This window comes from Cupressus sempervirens, chromosome 6 (assembly GCF_028749045.1).
Source record: "Cupressus sempervirens isolate cs-2001-9-10 chromosome 6, ASM2874904v1, whole genome shotgun sequence".
NCBI classification, from domain to species: domain Eukaryota; kingdom Viridiplantae; phylum Streptophyta; class Pinopsida; order Cupressales; family Cupressaceae; genus Cupressus; species Cupressus sempervirens.
The window spans coordinates 380,991,948-381,010,402 of NC_143123.1; the positions used below are offsets into that span (position 1 = coordinate 380,991,948).

Consider the following 18,455-nt stretch of genomic DNA (forward strand, 5'->3'; position numbering starts at 1 on the left):
ATCATTTGCAAGATGTATGGTATATGGATGAGAATACTAAGAGAGGCATGAAATGTTTTGAAGTGTAAATATGAATCAACAGAAGAATAGAATATTCAGCAAGGTCTACAAGGAGTAGTAAAGATTCATCAGTCACAAGAGGTGATCTATACTTCAAGGATCTAATCAGCAAATCAAGTTTGTAAGTAGATCCACTATTTCATCCTAACAAGTGAATCAATTTTGTAAATCATTTAATAGGGTAGACTTAATAGTCTTTGTATAAATCTCCTAACAGAATGCATACTTCAGTGTATATTTGTAAATCCTCTAACAAGGTAGACCTAGCAGTCCTTTGTGCTCCTAATAGGTTAGATCACTAGAAGTGGTAAATGTAAGCCTTAATAGGCCAACTTCATACTACAGTAATGAAGTTTTGTGGGTATCATCCCCACCCTAGTTTTACTTTCTATTTGGAAGGTTTTTGGGTCACCAAATCACTATGTACATGTGTTATAAATGTTTGTTCTCTCATATATAAAGTAGATTAGATGAATGAATTAAGAATAGTATATATGGTTAAAGTGTTGAATTGTTTTAAAAGTTTTGATGTTATTGATTCACCCCTCCCCTCTTAGTAACATATCATATCTTGAATATTTCCAACAATATTGATCCTTCATAGTCTTTATACGCTTTGATTCTCTTTTGAGAAGTAGGCTAGTGTCAAAAATGTTTTTTCCAAATTTCTCCTCAAAAGATGTAATCAACTAATTTTTTAATTCCACAACTTGTAAATTCCACCTTTTTAAAAGAAATTAGATTTTTAGATCAATAACTTTAATATAGTACAATAAATGGAAGAAAAGAAAAATTATGTAGCAATGATATGAAACTATGTACCTTTTACGTATGGTGGATCCAAATAGTCTCAATGTCATATAAAAGATGATCAAAGAAAGTATTATTACCTACAAAAACATAAAGGGATTATCAGTCCAAAATGAGTAATGTAAAAGTAAACTAAATTTACACTTTAAATCTTTTGTTCTTTTAACAGAAACATAGTTTTCTTGTTTAGCAACAATGTTCCTACATATAAACTAGTACTAATCACATGAACTACTCTAGGAAATAGACCAACTTCAGTAGTACTTCTCTCTATTGCTCTATCAACTAAAGGTCTATCTATTAGTGCACAAAATAGGACTATAGTAAGATCTATCTAGCATAACTTTTATCACTAGTTACATCCGTTGATAAATTAGGGAAAATATTTATAGATCGTACTATTCCTTTACTACCATTCCTCATGATGAGTTTGAAGATTTAACATATTTTACTTCATTGACATCCAATGACCCTTAAAGTGGAATTGAAAGACATGGTTTTGTAGCTAAAATGACATCTTAAAAGATAAAATGCATGGTTTTGTAGCTAAAACAACATGTGAAAAACACATTCTAACTAAAAACCACATTCTAAGCAGCATTTTACTTCAATTGACATTTTTGCCCCTAACTTTTAATTTGTTTACAATAATTTAAAAGCTGCTCGTCCTAGTTAGCTTGCCAAAATTTGGGAAACCTTTTGTAGGCTATATCACTTCATCCCCTTATCTTGGAATTTCAGATAAACATTGGTGAACTTATTTAGCAGTAGTGGTGAATAAGTGCTAATATTGATTAAACACCACTTCTAGCCCACTCAAACCAAAAAGGATGGAATGTTTAATGAATCTTCTATTCTATTTTGACATTTAATTTTTCCAATTAGTTAAGTAAAATTTGTAGGGTGATTAATATTTCCTATCACTACTCATTCTCCTTGTGTTGACACACAATAATGCTATTGCTTCTCAACACATATATTATGGAAAATAAAATGTGCTTGAGTAGAAGTGGAGCAAACCTCATTATGTTGAAAATATGTTCCATTGAGTGGAAAGTTGCCTTGCATTTTTGTTCTGCAAGGAATCTAACATGTGACCAGCAAATGTAAGTTTGAAATGCCAAGTAACCTTCGAGGCAAACAAATTAGTGACCAATTTGTGAATTAAGTTTGAAATTAAAAAGTTATCCTAGTCTCAAGTTATCTATTCATTACTAGTATTGTGAATTAAAGAAAGTTATCATTACTAGTATTGCAAATTTAAAAAAGTTGACAATAGTGGAATAATTTAATCTACGAGGAGATCAAAGCAACTTGATGAATTAGCTTAAGTCTATGTTTTATTAGCAGCCTAGGTGAGTGGAAGTTACGAGACCAGCTAAATATGGATGTAGGCTGAACATGGGCTATCCAATGAGTATGTTGTTTGAAAATTCATTTTTATGGTGACAATGATTCAAAAATCACTTCTTTGTGGTTTTTACAAATTGACTTTTTTCATATTAATACATAATTATGATTATTTATGATGTAATATGTGGCATCTTTGAGTTTTAATGTTCTATTAGAGTGGTTAGCATTAAGTTGCACATCATGGTAGCATAACATGTAATTTCCTCTAGAAAGCCCTTGGTCAAGAGCTTTTATGTTAGTTGGTAGTTGAATTTTGGAGTGATCAGTTAAGTTGTGTTTTGATTTGTAACATTACAATATAATTGAATATTTTAGCATGAGTGGTCAGAGTAGTGATATAGGCAAAGCTAGAGTTGATCCATCATCAGGAAGAGAAAAGTTGAGTAAATTGTTGGAGTGGAGTAGTAGAGATGACAAAGCCAAGGCTATTATTGGTCTTTGTCTTATAGACTCTAAGCTTCATCATGTAGACTTAGATAAATTGTCTTAGATATTTGTGATTGTTTAAACAAGCTATTTGGAGAAAAAGTTGTTAACGCAAAGTTTTCCTTAAAACTTCAATTGTTTAGCTTCAAAATGTAGAATGGTATTATAGTGTCAACCTAAGGTCTCTCATTATACAACTTGAAAAAAATTAAGGCTCTTGTTGGTGTCGATGAAGCTAAGGGAATTATGTTAAATAGTTTATTTTCCCAATATGGTAATGTTGTGGATGGTGCTTATCTCAAGTTAGCTTCTCACTTTGGAATGGTGCTTTGCACAAGAAACATTTTTGATATTTTTTATTAATTGCTTTAATTTTTTTTTTATGCTAACAAATGTGAATAAGATATGTTTTGTGAAGTTTCATTTAGGAGACAAGTTTGGGACTTTATATTATGCTCAATATGGATTGTTGTCAAGTGAGGTTCAAAGTATGTGATTGAGAATTATACCTTTCACAATCATTAGACAATTATAGAGATATGTCATATCTCTTAGGAATCATTGTTGAATAATTTGAATTTTTGATTTAAGAACACAACTCAAATCTACACATTACTGAGGGTCACAGGACAACTTGATGGATCCTGGTTGGTTTGGGGAATGCTACTTCAGAAGAGCATTTTTTGAAAATATGCATTCAAATTATGTCATTAACATATTTTATGTAACCATTAAAGGGGGGTCCCTACATGGGAAATTAATCTTTTTAGGATCAATGTAATAAGGAGGTAATGTTGGTGTGTTTTTATTACATTTTTTGGTAATACTACCATTTGGTAAAGTTCTATTAACTACCTACAAATAATTTGCACTTGTAACTACCTTTGGCCTTTAAATTTTCCCCATAACGTATCAATAAAATCATTGAATTTTTATCTACTCTCTATTAGGATCACATATTTATCTATGGAGAGAACTGAAAAAATGTGTCCCAAAGGTGATACAATGCAGTTCTAAGATGCATTAGTTCAGTCTAGTAAAATTAATGAACCTTCTAGTTAAGACTACCTAACTATGTTATCCTGGAAACACATTTAATCCTTCCAAGAAAACACATACACAAACATTGATGCAGAAGGATCAAAATATGAAGTTTATGAAATGTAAATGCAATATCATGACAATTAAAGCACACACCAAATGAAATCAAAGATAGAGAGACACCACCAGTCACACTTTCTTCATTGGTAAATGTGTACATAAACATATACGAAAGTAATGCCACCAATCATAGTATTGAAATTTTTGCCATATGAATTGTTTTACTTCAAACTAGAGTGCAGATCTATCAAACAGGACCTTAAATAAAAAGCTCAAAAAATAAATACTAGAATACATCTCTTCCCAAACATATGCATTTTAGAGTTTCCAAAGCTTGTAAGCCAACATATAAGCCTAAATGATTACAAGAGTTTTGCTAGTCATCTTGTATCTGAATAATGACAATTTGGATGAAGCATAAATGAGCATTGGGACACATGATGGCTTCTTTCCCAATAAGAGTTACAAATATTTGAAACCCACCACACTCTTTGGCATGACTTATGATTTCTAAAAATGAAAACTTCACCTAAACTTTTACAAAGTTGTAGAGATGTATCAATATAAACACTATAGGCATCATAGACACTTTTATCAAAATTATAATCTCTCCGAGCAAACAAATAAGAAAAAACCAAGATCCAATAAACAAACAAATTGATAATTAGCTTCAAGAATGAAGATGAATCACTTAATAGAGCCTTTCTTAAGCAATCAAAGTAGCTAAAATTTCCTACCCTAAATAAATGGTAAACACAAAATAAATTCATAGTAACCAATTTTATTAAAAAACTATTGCTAGCTAAACCACGGTTGATGATTGAACAAAAAATCAAATTGGTCAAAAATAGCCTACATAATATATATTAGAGATGACTTGAAAAAATACCAAAAAAAATTCATCAAGCCACTAAGAGCTATCATATCAATAAAAGAAAAAGATGAAGATAAACTCATAAAAAATTAGAAATTTTGGTTCAGCGACTTCCCTTCCACAGAGAAGAAATAGAACAATAAAGATAGTTATCTCATACTAACAATTGTTTTACAAGATAAAAACAATTACTAAAATAAACTATCGAATCATCAAAAAAAGTGCTCATATTAACACCAAAAAAAATACAAAAAAAATGCATGATTAACACATTAATAAATATAGCAAAACAAGGTTTTACCAATGGTAGTGGGCATAGACAAGGATGTTTGCATGGACCTTGTTGCCGACAATGCACAAGGCAATACTGGACCACCGACCGAAGGAGGTGTCCACACTTCATCATGAGCTAAAGAATACAATATTGTTAGCAAAGACATTTGCAATGGATAAAGATCAAATGAGATACTAGCTAGAAGTATCCACAAAAAAAAAGGTAAGTGTTATAATGTTGAAAAAAAACAAAGAAAGAGTTACTTACATGAAGGTTGTGTGCTACAACCCTCACCATGTTCAACATGTGATGTCACAACCGTCACATATTTCTATACAAGAACACATAAAATTATAGATCATGATCCATAAGATACTATAAAATATTAACATCTATTGAACTTCTATTATTACTTTAGTCAAATTATTGCTTACCTTCAAAGATTGGACCCTACGGTCCAATTCTTTTCTTAGTGCCTCTTTCTCCTCGCTTGTGTCACCCTCGATGATAATGTCAACAAATTCATCAATGCATCTTTTTTTGAGTTTCTAGGCCATGAACATAGGGTCAGCACTAAGGGTGATGTCATGTAGAAATGATGCCCATGTTTCAAATTGCATTTGATTAGCTGTCATTCTAGCTTTTCCTATCATTTGTGACATCAAATATCAATAAAATTTCATCAAAATAACTCCAAAGACATAAAGAAAAGAACATAATAATATGACTTTTGTTTCTATATTAATATTAAAAATTACAAAAATTAATTTTTACCTCCGCTGAAGGTGTGTGAGATGGTGCAAGCATGTCACCTTATGAAAAAGATTAGTAAGTCTTAAAAATCAGCAGCAAAATTAAAGTAATAGACTTCACAAAACAAATATTAATAATAAAGTAGATTGTATATGCAAATAATTTGTCTTTAGTTAGCCAAAAATTTGGTGTAACTAATGAGTATATCTAAAATATTTGACATATTCTATTTAATGTTTATATCTACACATATGGTTTGGAAAGAAAAAATTGGTCTTACATGACCCCATCATATTTGACCTTGATCCTACCTAGACATTTCATTGATCATCATGATCTTCATCCATGTCATCATCATCATCATCATCATCACATCATCACCATCATTGTACTTATCACATTGATCATTGCCATCACCACCACCATCTTCATTTCCATCATCATCATCTTCATTACCATCATCATCATGACCATCATCACCATCTTCATCACCATGATCATGATCATCATCAACATCATCATCATTATTATCACCATTATCATCAACATGACCAAAATCATCACCATCTTCTTCCTTCTTCATCACTGGGTAACTATCATTCCTAATAATCATTTACTTTGTCTTGTACTTCTTCAATATATTCTTCTTCCATCACATTATATTTTACCAACCTTCCTCTTGGGTCATGTCTAACAACAAATGACTAACTTGGTTTGTGTGAAACACCAAAATCAAAAATTTGCTCGCATTAGCTTGGAAGAACATAGGGCTTATCTCCGATTGGCTCAAATGACCTTGTATTAATCATAGTAAATTTACTATCTTGTTCAATAATAGTCCTATCAAGATCATTTTGATTCAGTTGTAGCTTGTACCATTTGATAAAAAATAGAACTATTTTGAATGAATTAAAGTCACACTCAAGTATATCATCCAAAATTTCACAGTATCAATTTTCAAATTGTTGAGGATGTATGTTAGTTTTAGATGATATATTAGTGATCGTGAAGACAACACTTATCTCAGAATCACACATTTTCTTCATTTTGTCTGACTTTTTTGTGCAAAATCTATAGCCATGGTAGTATATAGCTTTATGGTGTTTGACCTATAATTATTCAAACATGTCAAGATTATTTGCATCGATTTGTGAGTTGATATTAAACTTATGTCTCATTATTAGTAATCTTATGTGTACCTTTGTATCTCTTAAGCCATATACTAGATCAAGTACCATTGGTGTAACATTGAGATCTCCATTATGATGAGCTTCTTTAACCAACAATGCAACACCATCCCATGTTAATGAGTGACCATTTTTTTGAGACTATTCAATCCATACTATCATCCAATCAAGATTTTTTGCAATATACAAATGTAGTGCATCTCACTCACAACCAACTACAAAAAAGACAATTACACCAACTACAAATAATTTATATATATTGATGATGGATAAGAATTATTAAACTAAAAAAAAAAACTCATAATTACCTCTCATTCTCCTTAATCTACCTTTCCCTGTCAGGTACTCCCCTTCAAATTTGTCATTAGAGTTAGGATCTCAAATGTGGTCTACATGGATATTTGCTACAAACTTTGGAAGATATTCACTAATGTACACCATGGCCTGGTATACCATATATCCCTCTACCATAGAACCCTCAATATGTGCTATTTGTCAAACCAAACCCTTCATAAATTTTAAGTGCCTCTTAACCATCCACATTGACCTAGTTTGTATAGGTCCACACAATTCAAACTCCTCAACTTGATGTATGAGGTAGTGTTCTTGAGCATTGAAAAAGGTTGGAGGTAAACACTTTTGCATTTCACACATAAGCTATGAATTTTTTCTCTTCCAATATTTAATATCTTTTTAATCAATTTCTTTAGATGATAACCACCTAAAAGAGATTCAACACACAAAAACACATAAAAAAGATTTTAAATAAAATTATACAATAGATTTTAGATAAAAAGCTACAAATCTAAGAAAAAAACACTTCTAACCTCATGTATTCTCCAACATCATATATAACTTGTTTAATATTGTTGTCAAACTAGTGTGGAAGGGATAGAGATAGAATGTACTACAATCATTAAAAAATGATCATTTCAATATATTATTAAATAATGCAATAGATAGTACATTTAATTTTAGAAATATACTATAAATAGAGAACATGACTTACCTTGATGAAGGTATTCCAATCACGTTTTTCCAACCCTAGCCCAAAATCACCTTTCTTTGATAGAAGACTACTTATATTTGTAGCAAATCCTATTGAAATTTTTTCTTTTTTTATGACTTCTTTTAATGCATCACTTTGTTGCTCTATTAATAACCAAGGAAGGGCACTTGTATTTATGCAGTTTCCATTGCTATTTGATTCAATGAAATCTTTTAGTCCGTGATTGGATTCATGAATGTCAGTACAAATTTTGGGAATTTTTTCTCTATCATGCCTTCCATCCAACATTTTCCATAGTGTCTCTATTACATTCTTTCCACTATGCATAGCATCAAACAAATGCACAATTGGGAGATCATTGTAATATGGTAACCTACTACATTGAGTACGATAACTTTTCATTCCTCTAGGAAGTTTGTCATTGATGCCTTGAAAACCTTCATGAGCATCAATTACAACATTAGTAAATATAAGAGAATATCAAAATATAAATTTTAAACTTTGGATGACAAATTGGACATTACCTCAACGATTTAGTTGATCATATTCCAACTTCCATAGATGAGGTGTCATTCTTTGTGGCTTTGATGATGTCTCTTCTTTCCCATTGAAAATATTTTTTTTGGCAATTCGATACCTATGATTATTGTGGAGAAAGTGCCTAAACTCATCGAACACCTACTTTCCTAAACTTTTCAAATGATGAGATTTCATCTTAGGACCACAAATTGGACATGCAAATTTTTCCTTTATCTAAAGACCTAAAAGATCATGTACAATTATCATGCACAAATTAAGCATATGATTGTAATGTGTAAGCACTATAATAGACCAAAAATATGTGATCTTAATAATATAACATACTACAAAAATGAGTTAGCCCAGGGGCATCATGTATTGTCCATACAAGCATTGCATGGAATTGAAATTGTCGATGTCCTATCAGTCTAGAGATGTCATACATAGTGAGACCATTCTATAACTTTAACAATGCATCAATTAGGGGCTCAATATACATGTTCATATCTTTAACTTGGTATTTACCTAGTAATTGAATGAACATAAACATTACATAATAATTATGACCATTTTCATGCATTGTTTATAAATTAATTTAGATAACTATAAAATGAAAAAAATACCTAGCACAATCATTGACAACATTATGTGCTTCCTCTTTATGGACATCCAAGGAGGAATGTTATTGTTAATAACAAAAATAGGCCACACTAAGTAAATAGATCTCATATCTCCATATGGATTGACATTGTCCGCTGCCAATGAAAGCTTTAGGTTACGAGGTTCTTCTTTAAAGTGCGACCATGTTTCTTCTATCTCTTTGAATTTAGAACCATCAGTAGGCATTTTCATAACATCATCTTGAATTCTATTGCATGCATGGTAATCCATAAATTATGCCATGCTAGCTCACCTAAATAATCATTGAAGATGTGGAATAATGTGAATGCATTGAAGAACCTTGTGAGGCACCTTTATTGCTATTTGATCTAATTGATATCTACTAATATGAAAATTAGGGAATTCTATTGTAAATTCATGTTGTTTATGATATAGAGTGTGATCATTGGAAAATGCATGTATTGTCTGATACTTCATTCCAATCTGATTCATAATGGTAGATAATTCTCGGTACAAACAATGCAAAATGTTTGATGGTAGTAACAAAAAATCACCTATCAACCTACAACAATAAATATGTATTGTTAATATAATGAATAGTAATTGTATGCTAACATTGGAGATGACAAAAATGGCATACCTTAGAATATGTGACATTGCTACATTGGATATACCATTCATAACCTTTAAGTTCACCAACAACACTATAGCCGAGAGTAGAGTTGTTTGGGAGCCTTCCTATAAGGGCTCATGTGCCTTCTCAAGTAAAAGTATATCAAGACCATCTTCATCATCATTATCAAATTCATTAGTACCATCATTGTGAGCCTCTTCATCACCTACCCCAATACCAGCTTTTTCAATCATGTCCTTTGGCACATTATCATCTTCTTCCATGGGAGTGTTATCCCTAACTTGGATATTCACACCTCCATGTTCCTCCAGTAGGAAATTCACATTCAACAATGGAAAAAAATCATGGCTCCCTTCAATGTGACCATGTTTCCTACAATGACTCTGGGCTATTGTGATTAGAATTCTTTGATTTTTTAAGCCCTAACACTTTTTGCAAGGACAATAACATTTATCAAGTTTTTTTCAAAACTGAGACCATAATGCAGCCATTGTCTATTATTTTTTTATGGTTTCATATTGTCAAGTGTGGTCTTTCTTCATAGATAAATATATCTACAAATAAATTGGACATGTTGTAGTTAATGTTTATATTTGCACATATGGAAATTGTTGATTAATGTTTTCAAATGTAACTAAAATGATCTTATAATTTCTAGAAGGCCTAGATGTTTGCAAAATGTGGAGTTATAGACAAAGTATCTTAATTATTTGTAAAATTCCTCAAAGAGATGTCACAAGGTAAAAGTTACTTAGGTGCCATCTATAGCATGTCTTGATTAATCTTGATAGCAATGATAATGTGATTAATGCATCAACTAATGACGATGACTAAAAGATTGAAACATATTAATGTATAGCAATTTTTTTCTCAAGGAAATATATGATCTTTAGTAAGATATAAAAGGAAATATGAATTAGATGTGATCTATGTGTGCTCCAGTTAGATGGACATTACCTTTTGAAAATCATTCAACAAGGGCATCATATTTTCATCAATTTATTAAGAGGTTTATATAGTTTGAGATAAGAGTAAGACATAGTTATCATTGTTGCTGAAGATTATTATCCTAAGGACTATAGACTAAGAGTAATTAGACATTTCATTATCTATGGTTTTACCAATACCAAGAGGCTAGCTAGGAATAGGAACTGCTCTAGGAACATTTTGTGGACAGGCTTTTGCAACGAGACAATTCAATATGCTTGGCATTTACATATAATAATCTATTGTGATATAGTCTCATATTTAGGATCATATAGTGCCATCTAAAATATTACCATTGCACAATCAAACCTAGAAAAAATAATTCATTGATTTGAATTGTGGAAATCTGATATCACTAAATGAGAAATCTATTTAAAAATAGAATGCCAATGTGAAAGCAATCCCAGAGAATATATATTTGTCAATGCTAACAATTAGTTGTAAGCATGAAGTTTCCAATTGAAACTAAACTATAAGCATGATACTCCAAATAAAATGTGCAATTGTGTGATGAAACAATATGTGCAAGAATAACTAAAGTGTCATCTAGTGGTTCTATATTGCAATTGTAAACATGATTTGCTAAAATATTTTGGGCGTGAGAGCCTTAAACATTAATTATACCATGGAAATGGTTCTATCTTGCAACCATAAACATAAAAAGAGTGTTACCTAATAGATCTATGTCACAACTAGACACATGATACTCCAAAACCTTTTGGGAGTTCAAATGCATAAATTCTATCTTACAAAAATCTTAGTTGGTATGACAAGGGCCATGATCTAACTAATCCAAGTGAGCCCTTTAGTAATTTCCTTTTCAAATAGCCATGAGTCTTAATGGAATGCATCTTCGTAGCACATGGATCCTATGGTTTGTTACTTGTTAGAACATTTATTTCATTGGTTTTCATCAAATGATTTGGTTGCAAAGAAGGCGTACAATTCTACAATTCATATAATCAAGAATGGTCATGGTGTGCATTAACTCTTACTATATGTATTGTAATACTTGTTTTAAGGCCCTTTCAGATGATGAATTTTTTGAATCTAAGGATTTATGATTTTTTCTCTTGTCTTTTGTTCACTTTCTAAATCCATTGCATGAGTATATGCATTGTTTTAAATCCATTTGCTAAGCAAGATAAAAAAAACTTAAACAATATTTCTTGAAGAAATGTACCATCAAATAGCAAGACACATGAACTTTGAGAAACAAAAATTTGTATCAAATAGCTAGTAGAAATCTAAAATTTGTATCCATACCATACTATTTTGAGAAACAAATGTAGAAGATGCTATGTATATGCAATTTTCTACCACAGTAAATGTATAGAGGAGGTAACAAAGGAATTCCAAAACCTAGAATTTGTGATCCCTGATATTGTTGCAGTAAACATTCTCACATTCTCAGATTTCCAAAATTGATAGGAAAATGTCAAAATCTACTCTGATGTCCTTATTCTCAATGGCCATGCTATAGAAGCTCTAAAATATTACTTTGCATACAGAGTAAAAGATAAGTTCTTCCAAACCACAAATGTTGATTTCATATATGATTTTAACAAAGACTATATAAGAAATGTGTTAAGAAAGAGACTACATAACTAAACAAGCAAAATCTAGTGCATAAATACAAGTTTGGCAAATAGAAAACATTGAACTTATAATTGGATCATCATGACTATGTACAAAAGTCCAAACCCTCACCTATCCTACAATTTAACAAATCTCCAAAAAATGAAGAGACAAGTAAATTGATTCATAGAGCTGACACATCCACCTAAAAGGATATTTTTATTGGCAAAGTTGTTCACAATCCAAAAAATCATATCCAAATCTTAATTGTGGATAGAAAGGAATGTTTGCAAGCAGTTGCCTATTCTAATCCATAGATTCTTGCCTCAAAACACACAATGATAGACATGTGGAACATGGACAAGAAAAATAATATAGGTCACAACTAGAAAAGAGTTTAGAGATAGTAAAGTTGATACTAAAGTCAACCAAATGACAAATAACGTGAAATAATAATAGAAGAGTGAACAATGGGTAATGCATGGTATGAAAAAAGGGAGATTAGAAAACTTGGAAGACAATGACTAGAAAGTAAATTCAAGACTAGTGAATAGAAAAATGAAATTTCTTATAATAGTCATGAGTGGCACTACAAGACTGACTAGAAAAATTTGTTTGCAACTAGCTATTACTTCCATTTCTATTTCATGAAGGTAAATTTTCATAGCTCTTGGATTTTCTAATCTGGTATGGTCTGCACAGGTCTGAAGCTATGGGGTTCTCAACCAACATAGTAGTTCACATTAAGGATTCCACTTTCCATCTTCACAAGGTACATGAATTGATCTTGTCCACCTTGTATTTTTCATATTCTATATTAGTTATGAATGCATTTCAACTTATTTACGTGTCTACATGTAGTTACTTTTGGTGTCCATGAGTGGATACTTGAATTAAAAGTTGAAGGAAGCCAAAAAATACATTTGAATTCTTGTCCAGGTGGGGCAAAGACTTTTGAACTCATAGTAGCCCATTGATATGGTTGTATGATACACATGGAACCATCCATCATCTCAACAATCAAGAGTGCATTGGAGTTTTTGGAAATGAAGGAGGACTACTCTAGAGGAAATCTTTGCAAATGAAGTGACTGATATTTCAAAGATACAATACTAAAGAACTGGGACCATGTCATTGAATCCCTCTAATTCTATGAGAATCTTAATCCCATAGCCCAAGGGTTTGGGATAGTTAGCACTTGTATTGAAGCAATATCACTCTTAACCTACTCTACAATTGAAAAATGAGCTCTTGCACTATTTCCATTGGCACCCATGGAGATCGAATTGGGGGGTGGTCACATGGAGAATCTGATCAATGACCTAATCAACCTTCCTTTAGACTATTTGAGGTAGATAATAGAGTCAATCATAAGGAAAGGCATTAATGAGAAATTTATCTGCAGAGCACTATTTTTGTACACCGATAGGTGGGTGCTCTTGTTGTTTTAAGGAAGCTATATGGGAACTTTTTGTTCAAGGAAGCTATATGGGAAATTTCCTTCATAGATTACATTTCCACATTGCTTCTTTGAAATGAGAGAAAATTTGTTAAAAAAATTCAATGGAGATCTATAACTCTAACAAATACACTTAAAATGAAATCTAATAGAACTTTATAGTCCTTTGATGATTTGATCTGATTTACATCTAGATTCATTTTCCTAGATTCTAATCAATCCTTTATCATTACAAATGTATATTTGATAGGGTGAACATTCAAGGTTTAAACATGATAAAAGACAAAAGTGGTGAGATGAAAGCAGAGGTGGAATGTGTGGTTAAGTTGCTCCCTATGAACAAATATATTGTACCTATTACCTTCCTATTAGGGCTCCTTTGCTATTCCCTTGCATGGAGTGTAGACAGAGAGTGCACCTTTAAACTTGAAAATAGAATTTCAAGCTAGTTAGATCAAGCTATGACAACAAATTTCTTATTGCCATTGAAGAATGATGATGATGTAATTGATAATTTGGTATTTTGGAGGTAGAGAGCATGCAACATATAGTTTCCATGTTCATGTCTCAAAAAAGTGATGCGAGGGAAGAGTCTGATTACACCCTTTTCAATGAAGGGAATGCCAATTCTCATAGCTCCACTAGAAAAAATTCATTTGTATGTAATGTGGCCAAAGTGTGGGATGAGTATCTCACAAAAATTGCTACCAATTCCAATGTTTCACATGCCATTTTCCTAGATTTGGTTGAAACTATGTCATACTCTTGTAGGCCTATCTATGATTAGCTCTACAAAGCTATTGACTTATACCTTAAGGTAAGGTTTACTACACTTTCTTTAATTTGATATTTTAGTTTTACCTAATGTTCTTTGATGAAGCTAGATAATGATTAACCATTGTAGCTAGTCATGATCTCTACATAATTCCTGACTATAATTAACATCAAATGATGCTATGTGAATGCTAGTGTACTAGTGACCAAAGAATTCCATAGTATTCTAACATCCTACTAGGGAACATAGTTGCAGTTGTTCTATCCTTTCTTATCATATGGAGATGTATTGCTATATTTAATGGATGTAATCTTGTATTTGTACATTGGGTTCCCTAGTAGGGCATTTCAAGTATACTCTGAACATAGAAATATAGATATATATGGTAATCTCATTTAAAACTATATTTTGGCCATTGTCCATTATCCTTGCTGCATATTGATCTTCCATGCTCCATGGTTTGATTTCTACCCATACTAGGGAGCTTCTAGATCATAGCCTCCAACATATTTTCTAACATGGGGATTTTTTTTTTAAATATTGAAATTTAATTTCTAGTACCTTGTGAATGATATATGAATTCACCATACTTTCTATTTGTATTTTCATGACTTTTACTCTGTCTCACCTATTCGTTGATTTTACTCCTAGCTCTATAGCAGATGGATTTGTTCTATGGGAAGATATAGTGGAAGGTGTCACTTATATCAAATATCTTGATTTTGAAAAGCAATCAAACCCATAGAGAAGGAGATCCATAACTAGAGAAGGAAATCCATAACTGGAGTATCATCTTGTTTTAGAGAAGATTATGGACTATTAAAGACAATGTCACTATTCATGTAAACTAGTCACATTAAATATAAGAATCTCTAAGGAAATTTATAAATTATGATCATCTAATAAATATGCAGGTTAAAAGTAAAACTGTTGTAGTGGATATCATCCAATTTAGTATTTGAAGAAGTAGATTGTAACTGTTAGGACATTCATCATTGATGGTACTACTCAATTGTTTGATAATCATATGAAAAGCTTCTTTGCAAATGCATTACAATGAAAGGGAAAATCATAAAATATTTGTGTTTAAAACAACAAAATAATATGCTTGATTACAAAGGTGATTGAACTTGATGAATGCCTATTGATTTACCATAATGCGATTTCAAGTACAATCATTGAGATTCATATGTTGTTTCAAGAAATTATAAATAAAAATGATTTGTTTCCATTTAGGTCAACAAAGAAGAGTTTTTTACATGCTTGCATATTTTAAGATTTTACTTATATTTATATGAATGATTTGAATGTAGTTCTTGAAAGAAGGTTCTATGTGTATGAACTAAGGGTTTCAATATATTGCCTTTGATGATGGAAACTATATGTTGCATGTAGTCCTTGCATTACTTGGCTTGGATGTCCTCTATGGAGCAACCCACTAGAAACTATAGGATTTACAAACAAAATTGAAGAAATAGAAACAAAATCTAATGCATATATGTTCCTCCCTTGTAACATCTAAGTTGATACATATATTATATATATACCACTAAAGAGCATGCTCTTCTTGATCTATCCATAGAGGAAAAATTTGAGTAATATATGTAGGTTTGATTCCTTTGTGCAGATGCATTCATAGATATCAAAGACTGAGAGGAAAAACATATGCAAAATGCTTAACTACCAAAGGTTGTCAGAAGAAGTTTTCTTTAAGCCATAAGTAAATGAGTGGTCATGACCTATTCCTAAAATACATGTAACCTCATAAAATTCTATATAACTGAGTAACATCATAAAATTCCACATAGCTTAGTAACATCATAAATCTTACAAGGCCTTATGATAGAATGTGAGCTTCCTTCTCAAAGTTATTATAATTAGATTAAACAATATTTATACTCATAAACTCAAAAATTTAGAAACCAATATTTTTAATGTAATATAATTATGCTATGGGATGTGTGTACACCTATGCAATAATTTGATATTATTGACAATCAAAAAAATGACAAAAAAAAAATCAGCATAAAAATAACTCTCCTACTACTCGCACCTTTTTACTGGCTTCCTCCTAGCCTCCTTGTTTTCTATCCTGGTAGCTCCTTGGCTTCCCCCTTGCAATCACCTTTTAAACATGTTGGAATCATTTAGATAAATATTAAAAAGAGTGGAAATTATTTAAATTTCAAATTTTACAAGGAAACTCACATTTATTATAATTTTCTAGTTAATATGAGTCGGAACAAGAAAGCACACTTTTAGAGGTAATAATGATGAATTCAATCTAAAATAAAGATGAAAATAATTTTCAAAATTTACAATAAAAGAATTTATTTATTTTCAAAAAGCTACATGCATATAGATTAGATCATTGCCAAATGATGTAGAGTTGATAAGTAAACATCATAAATGAAAAAATTCCAAGCCCTAGAGAGAAAGGTTGTGTCAAATTCTTCTCATGATTGAATGAGGAAAGGTATAGTTCAAGGTGACATAGATCGTCCATCCATTGCAAATTCCTTAGGCACTTTGAAGAAAAAAGCCAACTAAATGACCTACTAATATGCAAGCCTTGTGAAGAGCTAACTTGATATGGTTCCCAATGAGAGGTGCATAGGCTATGGTTAGGTGTTATACTAGTTTTTAAATGTCATACACAACTAGTTGAGAGAATAAACCAAAGTTGATAATATTCATGAGTAGGTGCAAAATGCAAGCTTGATAAAAAATCACCTTGGGAAAATGAGGGCTTTAAGCCTTAGACAAGGACAACAACTAAACATACCAATTTAATGTCATCAAGAGCAATCACATCTAAATCTATTAAAAATGAAAAATGAATTAGTAGTGTGGAAACTTACATATATGACCATGGACCTTTAGAACCTTGAAAAAATTTGGCCCAAAATGACATAGCAAGAGCCAAGTACAAAGTAGTTTCTCTATTAGAGTACATGAACAACCTAAAGAAGCTAATCAAGTTTTCTAGGGTGCATCAAATTGAGATACCTAGGAGAAATTAGTAGTGACCACCTCTTCCAATGCTCTTTCTAAGAGCCAACTCAAAAGCTAGTGTGCCAATTCATATTGAATACTGCCAAAAGTATTCCTTGTCTCTCATTTCTAAGTTGTCTATCATGATGGGAAGTGAATACTTTGCTACATGTTGGAAGAATGTGGGGGCCACATTTAGAGTGACAACACCTTCTGTCACATCACATGAAAATAACACAATAAATTAAGCACAAGGAAAAGCCTAATGGGGTACATTGGGGTTAGCTCTGCCATGTAACCTATCAAAAAATGTTGCATCTTCCCTCGCATCTCAACCAATGCAGATAATCCCTTCACATCACAAGATAGCAGGCAAGGCATGGGATATGCATTGCTCTGATACCATATTGAGTATTGGTAGAGTAATTGAATGACTTAGTTTGCATAATGAGATTTATTTATACATGAAAATAGTGATATTTAACCATATTAGTTTGCATAATGAGATATATTTATACATGGAAGTAGTGATTAACCATGTATTCATGGGTATAAGAAATAACTAGAATAAGTTAACAAATAACAAGCTAAAAGTAAAGGCTAACGAGCCCTATCACACAACATGCAGAGATAATGATGGAATATGCATGAATCAGTACATGATTTGTGCTAGTTTAAATAGTTTAATAAAACAAATATTATATTCCTCCTCTAAAGATATTGGTAGCAAAAAATTAACTCTCTTTATCAAACACCTTATGCATAAAATTCAAACAATAATTTTTGTTGCAGAAATTCTTACTTAATGATTTTAAAAAGTAATAATTTTCTTTGAACTTAAGATTATATTTGATGGGATTTAAAGTTCACCATTGTTTCCTACTGCATCATGTTTGAGTGAGGTATGTCTCTAGTAACTTACTGAGAGTCTAAGATATTCATATTGATGTTTATGATCATTGATAAAAATTCTTTTGAAAT

General features: G+C 31.4%; 1 pseudogene; it reads left to right on the forward strand.

The window, feature by feature from the left end:
• Positions 1–12,716: 12,716 nt before the first annotated feature.
• LOC149552651 (BTB/POZ domain-containing protein At5g48130-like) lies at positions 12,717–16,200 on the forward strand (annotated as a pseudogene).
• The last annotated feature ends 2,255 nt before the right edge of the window (positions 16,201–18,455 follow it).